Genomic DNA, 14745 nt, shown 5'->3' with positions numbered 1-14745 from the left:
TGAAACATTCAGAGAGAATGTTTTAAATTTCCTTCTTTCTAAATTTAGTCAAGAGGAAAATTTGTGATTGCTATAATGCAATTTGGTTGAAATTGCAGTCAAATGTGTTCTGGGACTTACATTCTGAGAAATATATGCAAAGCACACCCAAATTAATAAATGAAATGGAAAAAATCTTCTATATTAAGTGTTTTTATTTTAAAACTTCCACTCAGTTTTACATCTGTTTTGTAATCCACTTATTGTAAGAATAAGTATTGGTTTCTGGGTGACAGGTAGACAGAATGACTAAGTGAAATGAGATTAGTATTTATTTTGGCAAAGCTCTGGGAAGATAAAATGATTAAGCGAGGTTGTTCATAACTATGTCCACTGTGGCAGGACGATCAGAGAACAGGTCACAGTGGCATCGCAGCCGGTGGTCCGGAGGTGCCGCTCAGAGTTAACGCGTGCACAAGTGGAGGCTTGCAGAGTGTGGGGTGGATGTAGAGGCAGCGATTTTGAGTCCAGAACACCAAACTGAAACATAGTCAGTGGATAGAATTGAGTTCTGAAAGGCAATTCAGCCATAGGAACCGGAATTAAGATTTCAAGGTCTAGTACAAGCACACAGCCGTCATAAACAGGTGACAAAGATCACCTCTGATGAAGCCGAGCAGTAAGAAGACACCCCCACTGACAGCCTGGGCTGTGAGAGGAGAACCGTTACCACGAGACTGAGTAGAAGTCACACGGGACAGTCACAGAACTAGGACACTAATCAGAAAACAAGACACGGCCTTCATATTAGATTTTAAGGTTTTGCTTGTGGTAGTATGCTCAAGGTCACAGCATGCCAATGACATTGCTTATCAGAACTAGAAAAACAAGATGAGTTACAGGAGGCAGGAAGACCTGCAGAAGCAAAAGAAACTACACGTATGAGACATTTCAGAGAGAGAGGCGGACAAGTCCTATTGGGCCCCTGGCCGAGGGCTGCTGCAGGACAACAGCGGCTCCAGGGGAGATTTCAGTGACGGTGTGGGGACGAGAGTAACAAAACTGAAGACTCGAGGGCCTTCAAAGGTACAACTTGTCCCCGCTAAAGACATTTGAGAGATTCTAAAGGGTAGAAATCATTCAAAAGCCTCTTAATAATGGAACATAAATTTCAAACAAAGACCTGCAGATTCCTAACTGAAAGACTAGAACTGGTATGAAACATAGTGAACTGAGTCATAGCAAGACTGAAATCCGACCTCACCCTACCATAGTTTATGATTGGGTTACATTATTGGTCCCATACTCTCTCTTGCAGATAAAAAAGGTAAACACTTTAAACACCTGAAAAAATTATTTAACATTTTGGAGCCTTTGAAGTTTCTTAAACATAGATATCCAGCATTCAATGAAAATAATGGGGTTTTTCACAAGGACAGGGTTAATAACTAAGGGAAAGGAGGACATAGAAGTGGGCAGGCACTTCAGCTATTAAAGTTAGCTGTCAAAGACTCTCATTAATATGTTTAATAAAGAGACAGGGAAGCCTTAACAAAATAAACTTATAAAGAAGCAATTCTAACATAGAAATATAATCCATGGAAAGAAACAACTTCATAAATTTCAACAGATGGCACCCTAATTTAAGAATTCAATGAGTGGTCTAGAAGCATATTGGACCTACCTGAAGATACAAAAACATTAGTGAACTAAAACACAGTTCTGTAGAACAATCCAAACTGAAGTACACAGAGGAAAAAAAAGGAATGGAAAAAGTGGAACAGAACATAACGGATATTTGAGACACAGAAAAAAAGGCATAAAATGAAGGTAATTGGAGTCTCATAAGTAGAAGAGGAACAGATGATGGCCAAGAATTAAAAAACAAAAAATAAAAACAAAAAAACAAAACATTGAATGATATGTGAGCTTAACAAACTTCAAACAGGAACAGAATATAAAAGAAAGGGAAAAATAAAATTGCATATAGGAGTATCATATCAAAACTTCCAACAGCTAAAAATCAGATAATATTGTGTCTTAAAAGCAGCCAATTAAAAAGAAAATGTTTTCAAAAAGCAGTAATAAGATGGTCAGGACAATGGACTCCAGGAGACAGTGAGGTCACATTTAAAGTACTGAAAGAAACTACCTGTCAACCCAGAATTCTATATGCAGTAAAATTATTCTTCCAAAATGAAGATGAAATGTCAAATCATGTCTGTTCTAAGACACAAGTTTTTTAAAAAACATTCTTTGGTTCAAAAGGAAAGAAGGAAAGTTCCTTCTCTGGGTTCTAGTTTTGAAAATTAACTTTTGCCTCTTTTAAGATAAGTGGTTTTTATATATTTTCTTCCTTGGGTTACAACTGAATTTGTAAGGCTCCTTGTCTACTTTCTAATTTAAAAATACCACTGCTCATCTTTTCTCTTCATCAACATATACGTCTCTTGACCTAGCCACAAAAGCTGCATGTAGTGACTACTCTGAAAACGTTTGTTTTTTTTCAAGAACTGAGAGCAACTCCAGGGAGTGGACCAGAAACACAGACACAGGTGGGAGCCACCCTCTCAGGGTGCCTGGACCATTGCACGTTTCACAGTCTCCTATGACTCTCAGGTCTGCTTGAGTGTGGTCATGGCAGTATAATATCCGAGATATTTCAGGGAAGAACGTGTGTTATAACTTTATTTGCATAGCATCATTAAGATGCTCAGTGTATCTTCCAATTATTACGTTCCACTCCTATAATAAATGGGATTTTATACCTTTGCCAAAAATGGAGATACTCCCTTAAGTCCTTAGTATATCTCCTTTAAATTTTTTTAAATTTTATTGTTGACACTTTTACAGATATCCCACCCCTCCCTATGCCCACCTGTACCCCCCTCCCACCCGCTTCCCTCTGGTTATGAGCACACTGTTGTCTGGGTCGGTCTATGAGTTATGCATATGTGTTCTTTGGCTTAGTATATTTGTACTCGGCTTTTCTTTTCCATCTTTTTTAGCACTACTTTGCAGAAAAAAAATTATTCTGTTCTGTAGAGGAATGGCAACAGAGAAAAGCAATTTATAGTCCTCCTTTTGAGGTGCCCTAGAGATTTAAAACACAAGAACATTGGCACCATCTGTGACAATCTTAGAAGGAATTTACCATCAGATTTCTGAAAAGAGCAGTGAAATCTAAATGATTCTATTCCAGCGGATTCTTTATTGTTATGCCTAACATGTTTGAAGGGAGGATATGTTTCTTTCTCAAGACCCAGGGATCACAATTCATGGGCTTTAGGTTTACCAATTCAAGAATAATCACTGACCCACAAGCTTTCAGACCTGAGTAAGAATAAGTCAAATACAAATGAAAGAAATTTCTGTGCACAGCTCAGCTTTTCATTTTGTATGTAAATTTGTCATTGTTAGTGGCTTCAGCATGCTACCATAGAATCAGTGCATTTCAAGTGCCGGAGAAATCTATCATGTTTTTCTTACAGTAGGGGACTAGAATTCTCAATGTTTCTTTTTAGTAGGGCTATGAAAAATATCCTAAGAGAGCTATGATATAGCCCTTCTTTCTGACTTACTACCAAATACTCCACTTTTTCAAAACAAGCTCTTGTTACTAGACTGTCTTTCATTATTATTACTGATCTGAGAGAGAGAGAGAGAGAAACATCAATTTGCCATTCTTCTTATTTTTATGCATTCATTTGTTGGTTCTTGTATGTGCCCTTACCAGGAATTGAACTTACAACCTTGGAGTATTGGGACGATGCTTTAATGGACTGAGTAGCCAGCCAGGGCCTCTAGTCATCAGCCTTTTTGCTGAAGGCTTGCTCAGCTTTGTTTGGATGCCTATCATTCGGGGTTGTGAGTTAAGCCATCAGGCAGTGGTTTCAGCTGTGTTTTTCTTTGAGCTCTTAGATTTAGTCATAGCTGGGGCCCAAAATAAAACCACCAGAGGAATGAATTTATATGCACTGAAAAGGGGCCATGGGGAAAAGAAGCAAATAGTAGGAATAGTTTCACCCTGTTGTGCCAATATTCATGCAGCTGTATTTTTCTTATTATATTATTTATAGCTTTCCACTATTTTTTATTGTTGTTCATTTACAGTTGTGCCAATTTTCCCCCATTGCTCTCCCCCCTGGCCCACCCCCACTCCCCCAATCAATCCCCTCCCTGTATTTTGTGTCCATAGGTCCTTTATGCATGTTCCTATACATGTCAAGGAACATGTATAAAGGACCATGTTCTCCCTTATTCTCCCCTGGCCCCCTGAAAGAAATAATGCCACTAACAAATAGATTTGGATCTCTCAGAGTATAAATGGTTTATTATGTAAGTTTATAAGGGCCAGGTACAAAGTATTCTACATGGAACTAGTGAAGGAGATGACAAGAAAGGAATGAGATAGATTATGTTGGTTATTAAGAAAGAACTCAACCAGTAATTGTCTTGTGATAGAGATTTGATATCTTTCAAACTACCTTAATATGCTTATATTTCATAATTTCTGCTGCCACTTCCAAACACAGCAAAAGAAGAACAGAAAAATAGGCTATTTAAAACCTCAACAGTCTGCTTTTCATTAGTATTCTTGACTTTTTAAACTTAGTTTCTCTTATAAAATCTATTCTATCCTACCACAGAACCAGCTTTTATGAGGGCCAAAGAACTGTTGCATCATCTTACTTTGTTGTAATTTTCAATCACTGGTAAAGGTTTTTTTTTCTGCCTATTTGGAGTTTGAATTTACCACATTTCCCCCAACAAAATATATTGGTTCATTTAATGTATGAGTTTTCTTTTGAAATAACATTAGTTTCAATGGCCACACTTATTCCAGAAATTCTAATTTTAAAATTTCTATCTCCTTTTCATAGACTTACCTAGAGAACTGATTATAAATCATACTTTCTACACCAATTTTATAGGTTTATTTAAAATAATTATCAGATGTTTCAGGCAAGTGAACAACTAATCAATTATTTATTTAAAGAGCACATATTGTTTTTGCAACAAGGTATTCTTTGTCATTTTGATCTAATAAACCTAATTTCTTTAGTAGTTAGGATTAGAATAATTTAGGTTTTAACCAACTTAAAACACTAAAATTTCATCATCCTATTATACAGGATATTACAAAGGTATTCTTAGTAGAGCACCCAAGTGAAGTTCCATAACCAGGTGCCTTATAAGTCAGAGTAAGAGAAACCACTGACGTTAGCATGAGAAAAATTATTTGGGAGTTAAGCATTTGAGTGGTGATGACAGGGAGTTTTGAGAACAACTGCTTAAAGGTGGGTCAGAGAGGCATTGGAGCCAGAAATGGAATTACCTACTGACCAACATTTGGAATATTTAGCATTCCTTTCACTCCATAGACTGCTTTCTGTTTTTTTCACACTGGCTGCTAAAATTGACAGTGACTTATTAAATCTGCTTTACAATTTGCATCAGCCAGACCGAAAAAATATAATAGTTTTCATTTCTAGAAAAGATACTGGGATATAAAGGTAAACATCCAAACTGTTTCTTTACATATCATAAATTAATGTATTTCTAATTTGAATTATTAGTTAAGTGGGGAGACTACAGTTTTCACAAAAACTGGTAAGTGAAGATAAACTTAGAATTGGCTTTTGATGTATTCCTTATTTTACATTTTAAAACATTTTAGTACAAAGAATAGCAATTCAAATCATTTTGCATTTCTGCTTGTCTTTGTGTTGTACTAAAATTACCTTACATGAAAGAACTAGTTGATGTATCTGACAGTAATTGAGAAACAGTCATTGACATTCTCATCTCTATTAATGGATATTTCACAGTCCACTGCAATACATTTTCTAATATACACCAAAAAATCTAACAAAGCAAATCTATAATGCTAATCTATTTGAGAGAATATAGCCAATATTTCCTATTACTGTCTTGGGAAAATACATTGACTTTTTAAAAAGCATATTATATTGATTATGGTATTACAGTTGTCCCATTTTTTTCTCCTCTTTATCACTCTGCATCCACATTCCTTCCAGCATTCCCCTACCTTAGTTCATGTTCATGGGTCATATACATAAGTTCTTTGGCTTTTCCATTTCCTATACTATTCTTAACCTCCTCATCTATTGTATGCCTATCGATTAGGCTTATTTCCTGCACCTTTTCCCCAATTCTCTCCTCTCTCCCCAACCCTGGTGATAACCCTCCATGGATCTCCATTTCCGTGAGTCTGTTCTTGTTCTAGTTGTTTGCTTAGTTTTTTGTTGTTGTTTTGTTTTATTTTAGGTTCCGTTGTTGATAGTTGTGATTTTGTTATCATTTTACAGTTCATAGTTTTGATCTTCTTCTTTTTCTTTGATTAGCCCCTTTAAAATTTCATATGATAAGAGCTTGGTAATGATGAACTCCTTTAACTTCATCTTATCTGGGAAGCACTCTATGTACCCTTCCATTCTAAATGATAGCTTTGCTGGCTAGAGTAATATTGGATGTAGGTCCTTACCTTTCATGACTTTGGATATTTCTTTCCATCTCCTTCTTACCTGCAAGGTTTCTTTTGAGAAATCAGCTGATAGTCTTATGGGAATTCCTTTGTAGGTAACTATCTTTTCTCTTCTCACTTTCAAGATTCTCTCCTTATCTTTCATCTTAGGTAATGTAATTCCAATGTGCTTAAGTGTGTGCTTCCTTGGGTTCAACTTTTTTGGAACTCTCTGAGCTTCCTGGACTTCCTGGAAGCCTATTTCCTTTGCCATGTTAGAGAAGTATTCCTTCATTGTTTTTTTCAAATGATTTTTCAATTTCTTTCTCTTCCTCTTCTTCTTCTGGCACCCCCTGATTCTGATGTTGGGACGTTTAAAGTTGTTCCTGAGGTCTTAAGCCTCTCCTCACTTTTTTAAATTCTTATTTATTTATTCTCTTTTGACTGAGTGTTTATTTCTTCCCTCTGGTCCAAATTGTTGATTCGAGTCCCAGTTTCCTTCCTGTCGCTGTTGATTCCCTGTACATTTTTCTTTATTTCACTTTGCATAGCCTTCAGTTCTTTCTCTATTTTGCAACCATACTCAACCATTTCTGTGATCATCCTGATTACCAATGTTTTGAACTCTGCATCTGATAGGTTAGCTATCTCTTCATTGCTTAGTTCTGTTTTTGGAGCTTTGATCTATTCTTTCATTTGGACTATATATTTTTGTCATGCACCTATTATGTAGTAAGGGGTGGAGCTTTAGTTATTGCTAGGATGGGGCAACCCACGTTGCTGCATTGTGGCACTGTTTGTAGGAGAGAGGTCTGAGAGGGAACAATGCTGTTTGCTCAGCTCCAGGCTGGCTTTCAGTCACTTCTGCTGCTTTCCACAAGCAAATTTACCCCTTCTGGTGCTAATTCCTTGGTAGGTGTGTATGTGTACATTGTATGACCCCCTGAGTCTCTCCAATGAACTTTCCTGTGGGGCTGAGAATTTCTCCTGTCACCACAACCCCACAGGTTTTTATAGTCAGAGGTTTTAAGGCTTTATTTTCCCATGCTGGAACCCTGGGTTGCACAATCTGTCTTGCTCCCCAGTTGTTCCTTTCAGTGTATCTGCATGCAAATGAGGGACTTTGCCAGCCACTGACATGCTGCATACTCTCTGTCCCAGCTGCCCATCTCCACCCCTTCTACCAGTATGGGTGAATGTTTCTCCCTTAATATCTTGATTGTCAGACTTCCATGCAGTTCAATGATCTGACAGTTCTGGTGGCCTTTTGTTTTTAAATTTGTTGCTATTCTTCTTTTGGTTGTGTAAGGAGGCACAGTGTATCTACCTACATCTCCATCTTGATATGAGATGCATTTTAGATCCATGGTGACAGTCTTACATACAAAACATGGGCAATCATAGGCACTTACTTATAAACTACATTCAAGTATGTTTTTATTTAATTTTCTTCTTGTATCAGCATTGAAGAAATAAATAATTCTTAAATCTTATACAAATATAGAAAATTTTTTCTCTTGATGTAGACATATGCATAATTTTTTTGTTTCTGTATCAGATATTGGTGCTGCACATTTTGAACTAGTTTTTGATTCCAGTACTTTGTCTTTTAATACTTCTTTCAAATATCTGCTATAAATAGTCATTGCTTCTTAGAACACATTGTGCAATACTCAAATAAATTACATTTGAGAAAAGAAAATTAAGAAATTTCATGAAGGTTACAATTGCCAGGGCAGGAAAACTACCAAGTTTACATATGAAATTACACAGATGTTTGATCATGTAGTCTTGAAAACTGAATGAATAAAATAATTAATATTTTAAAAGAAATATTAATTAGAATGTGAAGTATTTATAGACTATCTAATGACGAAAGCTAACTTCTGTTATTTTTTAAGCCTATACATAGTTATAAGAGTAGAATTTTAAAGATATCAAATTGACAGTAATTTATTAAATCTGCTTTGCAATTTTCATCAGTCAGTCAGAGAAAATGTAATAGTTTTTATTTCTAGAAAAGATATTGGGATATAAAGATAAACATCTAAAATGTTCCTTTATATATCATAAATTTCCATAAGACTATCAGATATTTCTCAAAAGAAACCCTTGCAGGCAAGAAGGGGCTGGCAAGAAGTATTTAAAGTTATGAAAGGCAAGGACCTACATCCAAGATTACTCTAGCCAGCAAAGCTATCATTTAGAATGGAAAGGTAGATAAAGTGTTTCCCAGATAAGATGAAGTTAAAGGAGTTCATCATCACTAAGCCCTTATCATATGAAATGTTAAAGGGACTAATCTAAGAAAAAGAAGATCAAAACTATGAACAGTAAAATGACAACAAACTCACAACTATCAACAACTGAACCTAAAATAAAACTAAGTAAACAACTAGAACAGGAACAGAATCACAGAAATGGAGACCACATGGAGAGTTATCAGTGGGGAGGGGAAAGGGGAAAAATGGAGGAAAAGACACAGGGAATAAGAAGCATAAATGGTAAGTACAAAATAGATGGGGGGGGTGGAGATTAAAAATAGTATAGGAAGTAGAGAAGCCAAAAAACATATATGTATGACCCATGGACATGGACTAAAGTGAGGGAATTCTGGTGGGGGGGGTACCAGATGTAAGACAACAAAGAAGAGAAAAAATAGGACAATTGTAATGGCATAATCAATAAAATGTATTAAAAAATAAAAATTAAAGGTAATGTATCCAATATCATAACAATAATGTATCAGTTATATAACATGTGTTGGCCATCCTTCTGGGAACTTGGATCCAACCCTCCTAGGGAACATGATAAACTCTGTTGAAAGAGACAGGTAATTAAACACACAACCACAGTACAATGTGATTTATCAAGTCCATAACAGAGGAAGCACAAAGTGAGGTAGAGTACATGTCAGGGGCATGTAACTTAGCCTTGGCAGAGTCCAAAAGGAACTTGAGGGACAGGAGGCCTAAGCTGACATAGCTGACTAACAGAGATGGGCAAAGGAAAGTCGATGGGACAGGGTAGTTAAAGGGATATTCACCAGAAGAAACAGCTGGTGGTACTGTCCCTGAAGCGTGAGAGCACATGACAATGTTTTAGAAATTAAAAAATAAATATTTGGAACATAGAATGCCAGGGGTGAGTTCAGACAGAAATTATAGACTTAAGGAGCTGGGTAATTTGGGCATTGTTATTATAGTAAGAAGTTTAAACTTTAAAAGTGGTGGTAAATCATTGACAGGTTTGAAGCTGGAAGAAACCTTATCAGATTTCTCTTATAGAAAAGATATTCTGCTCATTGAACACAGGGGAGCTGTTCTGATCTGGGTCTTTGCGAGCCATGCACGCACTGAAGCAACCACGTCTAATGGAACTGCAGTTGGCATTGATCTTGGCATCACCAACTATTGTGTGGGTGTCTTCCAGCATGAAAAGTAGAAATAATTGCCAACAATCAGGGACACCTCAAGTTACATCGCCTTTTTTCTGATACAGAAAGATCAATAGGTGATCCTGCAAAGAGTCAGGTTGCAATGAATCTTACCAACACAGGTTTTGATGTCAAATACTTAACTGGATGTAAATCTGATGGTGCTGCTGTCCAATCTGATATGAAGCATTGGCTTTTCATGGTAATGAATGATGGTGGCAGGCCCAAGATCCAAGAAGAATAGAAGGGAGAGACAAAAAGTTTCTATCCAGAAGAGGTGTCATCTATGGCTTTGACAAAGATGAAGGAAATTGCAGAAGCCTACCTTGGAAAAACTGTTACCAATGCTGCAATCACAGTACTTGCTTACCTCAATGATTTCAGCATCTGGCTACCAAAAATGCTGGAACCACTGCTGGTCCCAATGTACTTAGAATCATCAATAAGCCAACTGCCACTGCTATTGCTTATGGCTTTAGAAAAAAAGGTTAGAGCTGAAAGAAATGTGCTTATCTTTCACTTGGGAGGTGGCACTTTAGATGTGTCAGTTCTTACAATTGAAGATGAAATCTTTGATTCCATCTTCAAATCTATAGCTGGTGACAATCACTTAGGTGGAGAAGACTTTGACAACCAAACAGTCAGCCATTTCATTGCAGAGTTCAAGCGCAAACAGAAAAAGGACATCAGTGAGAAAAAGAGAGCTGTTCATTGCCTTCACACTGCTTGTGAACATGCTAACCATACTCTCTTCCAGCACGCAGGCCAGTATTGAGATTGATTCACTCTATGAAGGCGTTGATTGCCTCTTTTATTACTCTATTACCTGTGCCCAATTTGAAGAATTTAATGCTGACCTTTTCAGTGTTACCCTGGACCCCATAGAGAAAGCCCTCTGGGATGCCAAGCTTGACAAGTCTCGGATTCATGATATTGTCCTAATGAGGAGTTCTACCCATATCACCAAGATTCAGAAGCTCCTGTAGGACTTCTTCAGTGGAAAAGAGCTGAATAAAGCATCAGTCCTGATTAGGCTGTCCAGGCAGCCATCCTCTCTGGAGACAAATCTGAAAATGTTCAAGACTTGCTGCTGTTGGATGTCACTCCTCTTTCCTTTGGCATTCAGACTGCTGGTAGAGTCATGACTGTCCTCATATAGTGCAATACTATCATTGCTACCAAGTAGACACAGACCTTCATTATCTACTCTTACAACCGACCTGGTTTGTTCATTCAGGTTTATGAAGGTGATGGTGCCATGACAAAGGATAACAACCTACTGGGCAAGTTTGGACTCACAGGCTTATTTCTTGCACTTTGTGGTGTTCCTCCAATTGAAGTCACTTTTGATATCAATGCCAATGTCATTTTTAATGTCTCTACTGTGGACAAGAGTACAAGAAAAGAGAACAAGATCACCATCACTAATGACAATGGTCACCTGAGCAAGGAAAACATTGAATACATGATCCTGGAATCTGAGAAGTACAAGGCTGAAGATGAGAAGCAGCAGAACAAGGTATCTTCCAAGAACTCACTTGAATTCTATGCATTCAACATGAAAGCAACTGTTGAAGATAAAAAATTTCCAGGCAAAAGCCATGATGAGATTAAACAGAATATTCTTGACAAGTACAATGAAATCAACTGGCTTGATAAGAGTCAGACTGCAGAAAAAAAAAGAATTTGAACACCGGCAGAAAGAGCTGGAAAAGGTCTGCAACCCAATCATCACTAAGCTGTACCAGAGTGCAGGAGGCATGCCAGGAGGGATGCCTGGGGGCTTCCCTGGGGGCGGAGCCCCTCCATTCGGGATGCCTCCTCTGGGCCCAGCATTGAAGAGGTTGATGAAGCCACCCTCTTACGTAGATTTAGCGTTGTTCCACACACAATATTGAAGGACCCAAGTTTGTAGCAAATTCCATATGGTTTTAGAATTTGAGCTGCTGTATAATAAAACTGAGCATTCTTGATACTTGAGTATGGACTATGTACACAGGGAAAGGAAATAATTCATTTTATAAGCACTGTATTATAAAGTGGAAAATGTGATGTCTTCAACAAAACTATGTAAAATTGGCATCATAAAAAAAGATGTTCTGACAATTGTATGGATAATTGGTTGGAAGAGTCCATCCTAAATACAGCTAGTTCAGTTTGGAAGGTATCGCAGTAATTCAAGTGATGGAAAATGATCATTTGAACCAGGTTAGGGAGAGGTTTAAGAGAAGGAATGAACAGGACTTGGAGACTGACTGACTATAGGATGGGAGTGACAAAGGAGAAGGGACTCAAAGATTCTATCCAGTTTCTGGCTCATGGGTACTTATGAAAATGTTAAGTTTGAGGTAGTTATTGAGAATTCAAATAGGAAGAGTTCAGAAAATCGTCACTCTCAGAAGTGAAAGCAGAGCTGAAGATACAGGTCTTGGAGTCATCAGCATCCAATTGGTCAGTGATGCCATGGGAGAGGTTGATATTGCCCAGGAAAAGAGTGGTGGACTAGACAAGCAGGGAGCCTACTGGCAACCAGGAGAAATAGTAGCACTTAAGGGTTTGGCTGAGGAAGAAAGGCCTCTAAGTAAATAAAATTTTAGCCAAGAGTTGGGGGATGGGGGTAATCTTAAGACTTAAGTCATTCTTCCGAGTGGGCATAAATTTTTTCTGGATCATCTACTCCACATTTAAGTAAAAAACACATGTGTAAACTGCTTACACATGGCTTGCTATGTAGATAGATTATTTGTATTATACCATATCTAGGTGTGTATATATAGTAAAAATAGATACATGTAGCTTTCTTCTCTGTATTTTATGCTTAATTTCAACAGATAAATAAAAATCATTTTGCTCATTTCCTTGCTTATTTTATTTTTTTAAAAACAACAGTATATTTGAGGAGGTTTGGTGCAATAACCATATTTTAGACTTTTTAAGCAGGCTTGGCAGGAGGTTGAGGATATCATAAGACTTCTTGGAAATCAGTTCTTGTAAAATAAAATGTTGGTGGTTTAAGAAAATTATTCAGGAACAGATGGATCAAATTTACTTCCACACACATGCATTTAAGTATGAACAATTGACCAAATGTATTTTAACCTCATCTAAATATAACAGCTATGAATACTGAATTGAACAAATGCTAATTTGTGTGCCCTTTTGCCCTTCTAATATTTGGCCATCAACATTTTCCAGTCAATTCTTTCTTCGATTTTTCTGGTGGCTCATTAATTGGAGTAGCGTACATCATTTTGAGGTTAGAAGGAAAGTTTCAAAATAAACGTTCTTTGTGAAGGCTTTCTTAAAGATTGATAACTGTAGCAGATGCTGCAGAGGCACTGCATCTCCTCCCACCAGCCCATCCCTCGTTCCAGTCATGGCTGCAGTCAAGAACTGGAGAAGCTCAGATTTACCTCTGGCTGACAGAACCTATCTTTTTCTCCTATCTAAACTTAAAGTTAATTCCTTCAGCCCCCTTCATGCTTTTCCATGTGAGTCAGTTTTTATGACTTATGTTATCCTGTTTGTTTTCACTGTGTGATGCCCCCTCTTAAAAGCTGGTCTACAGGACTGAGCACAACATTCCCGATCAAGGCGCAAGACACTGTAATGCTGTTGTTATAATGAAGGACTATAAAAACTCTTATTTTCTGCATCCCACCTCAAAAAGGCACATCACATTCCTCTTCCCTCTTTCTCCCTAGGGCATTCTCTGGCTCTAGGAAAACCAACTGCTAGTGTAGTGCTCTTGGAGGACAATGCATAACAACTGGGTGACTGATGACGGTGGATACAAGCTCTGCTTTTTTGTTTTGCAGGTAGGCAGCTCTAGAAAGGCAATCTATGAGCTTCTCAAGAGATCCCAGCACAACTGACCCTCCATTCCACAGAAATGGCCTTAATAATGTTTCTCTTTCCTTTCTTTTCTCCCCTGTCTCACTATTTTTGTTTACTGGAGTACATTTCAGAAAAAAAAAAAAAAAGTACTTTCATCCAAATCCTTTTTCCAGGCTCTGCATTCCGGAGGATCCAAACTAAGTTATTTATATTTAGCATTTTGTCTGTGACGTGGAATAGGATGTGTGGACTTAAACAAAGATCAAGAAGTATTCGTTTCTATTTTTCATTGAAATTTCACAAACTCGTAGAAAAAAATGAGTATAATTTTTATTCCAGTACAGCAATTCCTTTTCAGTGCATATGACTACATAGTTCCATTGAACATAAGTAAAATGTTGTATTAAGTACAGTGTATGCTGACAGGTAAGTGGAAGAGAAAGAGAGCCACATATAGGAAAAAAAAAATCAAATCTTTGCCCTGACCAGTGTGGCTCAGTTGGTTGGAGTATCATCCCATTCACTGAAAGGTTATGGGTTCAATCCCTGGTTGGAGTGCACACAGGAGGAAACCAGTTGATGTTTTCCTCTCTCTCTCTCTCTCTCTCTCTCTCTCTCTCTCTCTCTTTCTTCTCTCTCTGAAACAAAAAGCAATAATGAAAATGTCCTCCACTGATGATAAATAAAATGATCAAATCTTTGACTTCCTTTTCCTTTGTCACTCCAATCCCATAGCCAAGCAGGCTCCATTTCTGACTGTTGTAGAAATTTCTGGTTGGACCTTCAGAGCGTCATACTTAAGTGAAAGAAGTCAGACAGAGAAAGATAAATACAATATCATCTCACTTATATGTGGGATCTAAAAAAAGTGGAAGTTATAGAAACAGAGAGAAGAATGGTAGTTTTCAGGAGCCGGGAGTAGGGGAAATGGGAAGATCATCAAAGGGTACAAATTTCCAGTTATAAGATGAATGAGTTCTGGGATCTAACATAGAGCACAGCAACT

At 37.4% G+C, this 14745-nt stretch overlaps 1 protein-coding gene and 1 pseudogene across 1 annotated transcript in view; one reads left to right on the top strand and one right to left on the bottom strand.

Annotated features, from left to right (window-relative positions):
* PPP1R1C (protein phosphatase 1 regulatory inhibitor subunit 1C) overlaps positions 1-14745 on the bottom strand; it is a 126638-nt gene that overhangs the window by 73619 nt on the left and 38274 nt on the right. The window lies entirely within an intron of this gene.
* LOC119037737 (heat shock cognate 71 kDa protein-like) lies at positions 9602-11817 on the top strand (annotated as a pseudogene).

Source organism: Artibeus jamaicensis, unplaced genomic scaffold (assembly GCF_021234435.1).
Source record: "Artibeus jamaicensis isolate MK-2021 breed Jamaican fruit bat unplaced genomic scaffold, CSHL_Jam_final contig_391, whole genome shotgun sequence".
NCBI classification, from domain to species: Eukaryota; Metazoa; Chordata; class Mammalia; order Chiroptera; family Phyllostomidae; genus Artibeus; species Artibeus jamaicensis.
Note: the sequence above shows the minus strand (reverse complement) of the source record. Positions and strands in the feature narration are given on the sequence as shown.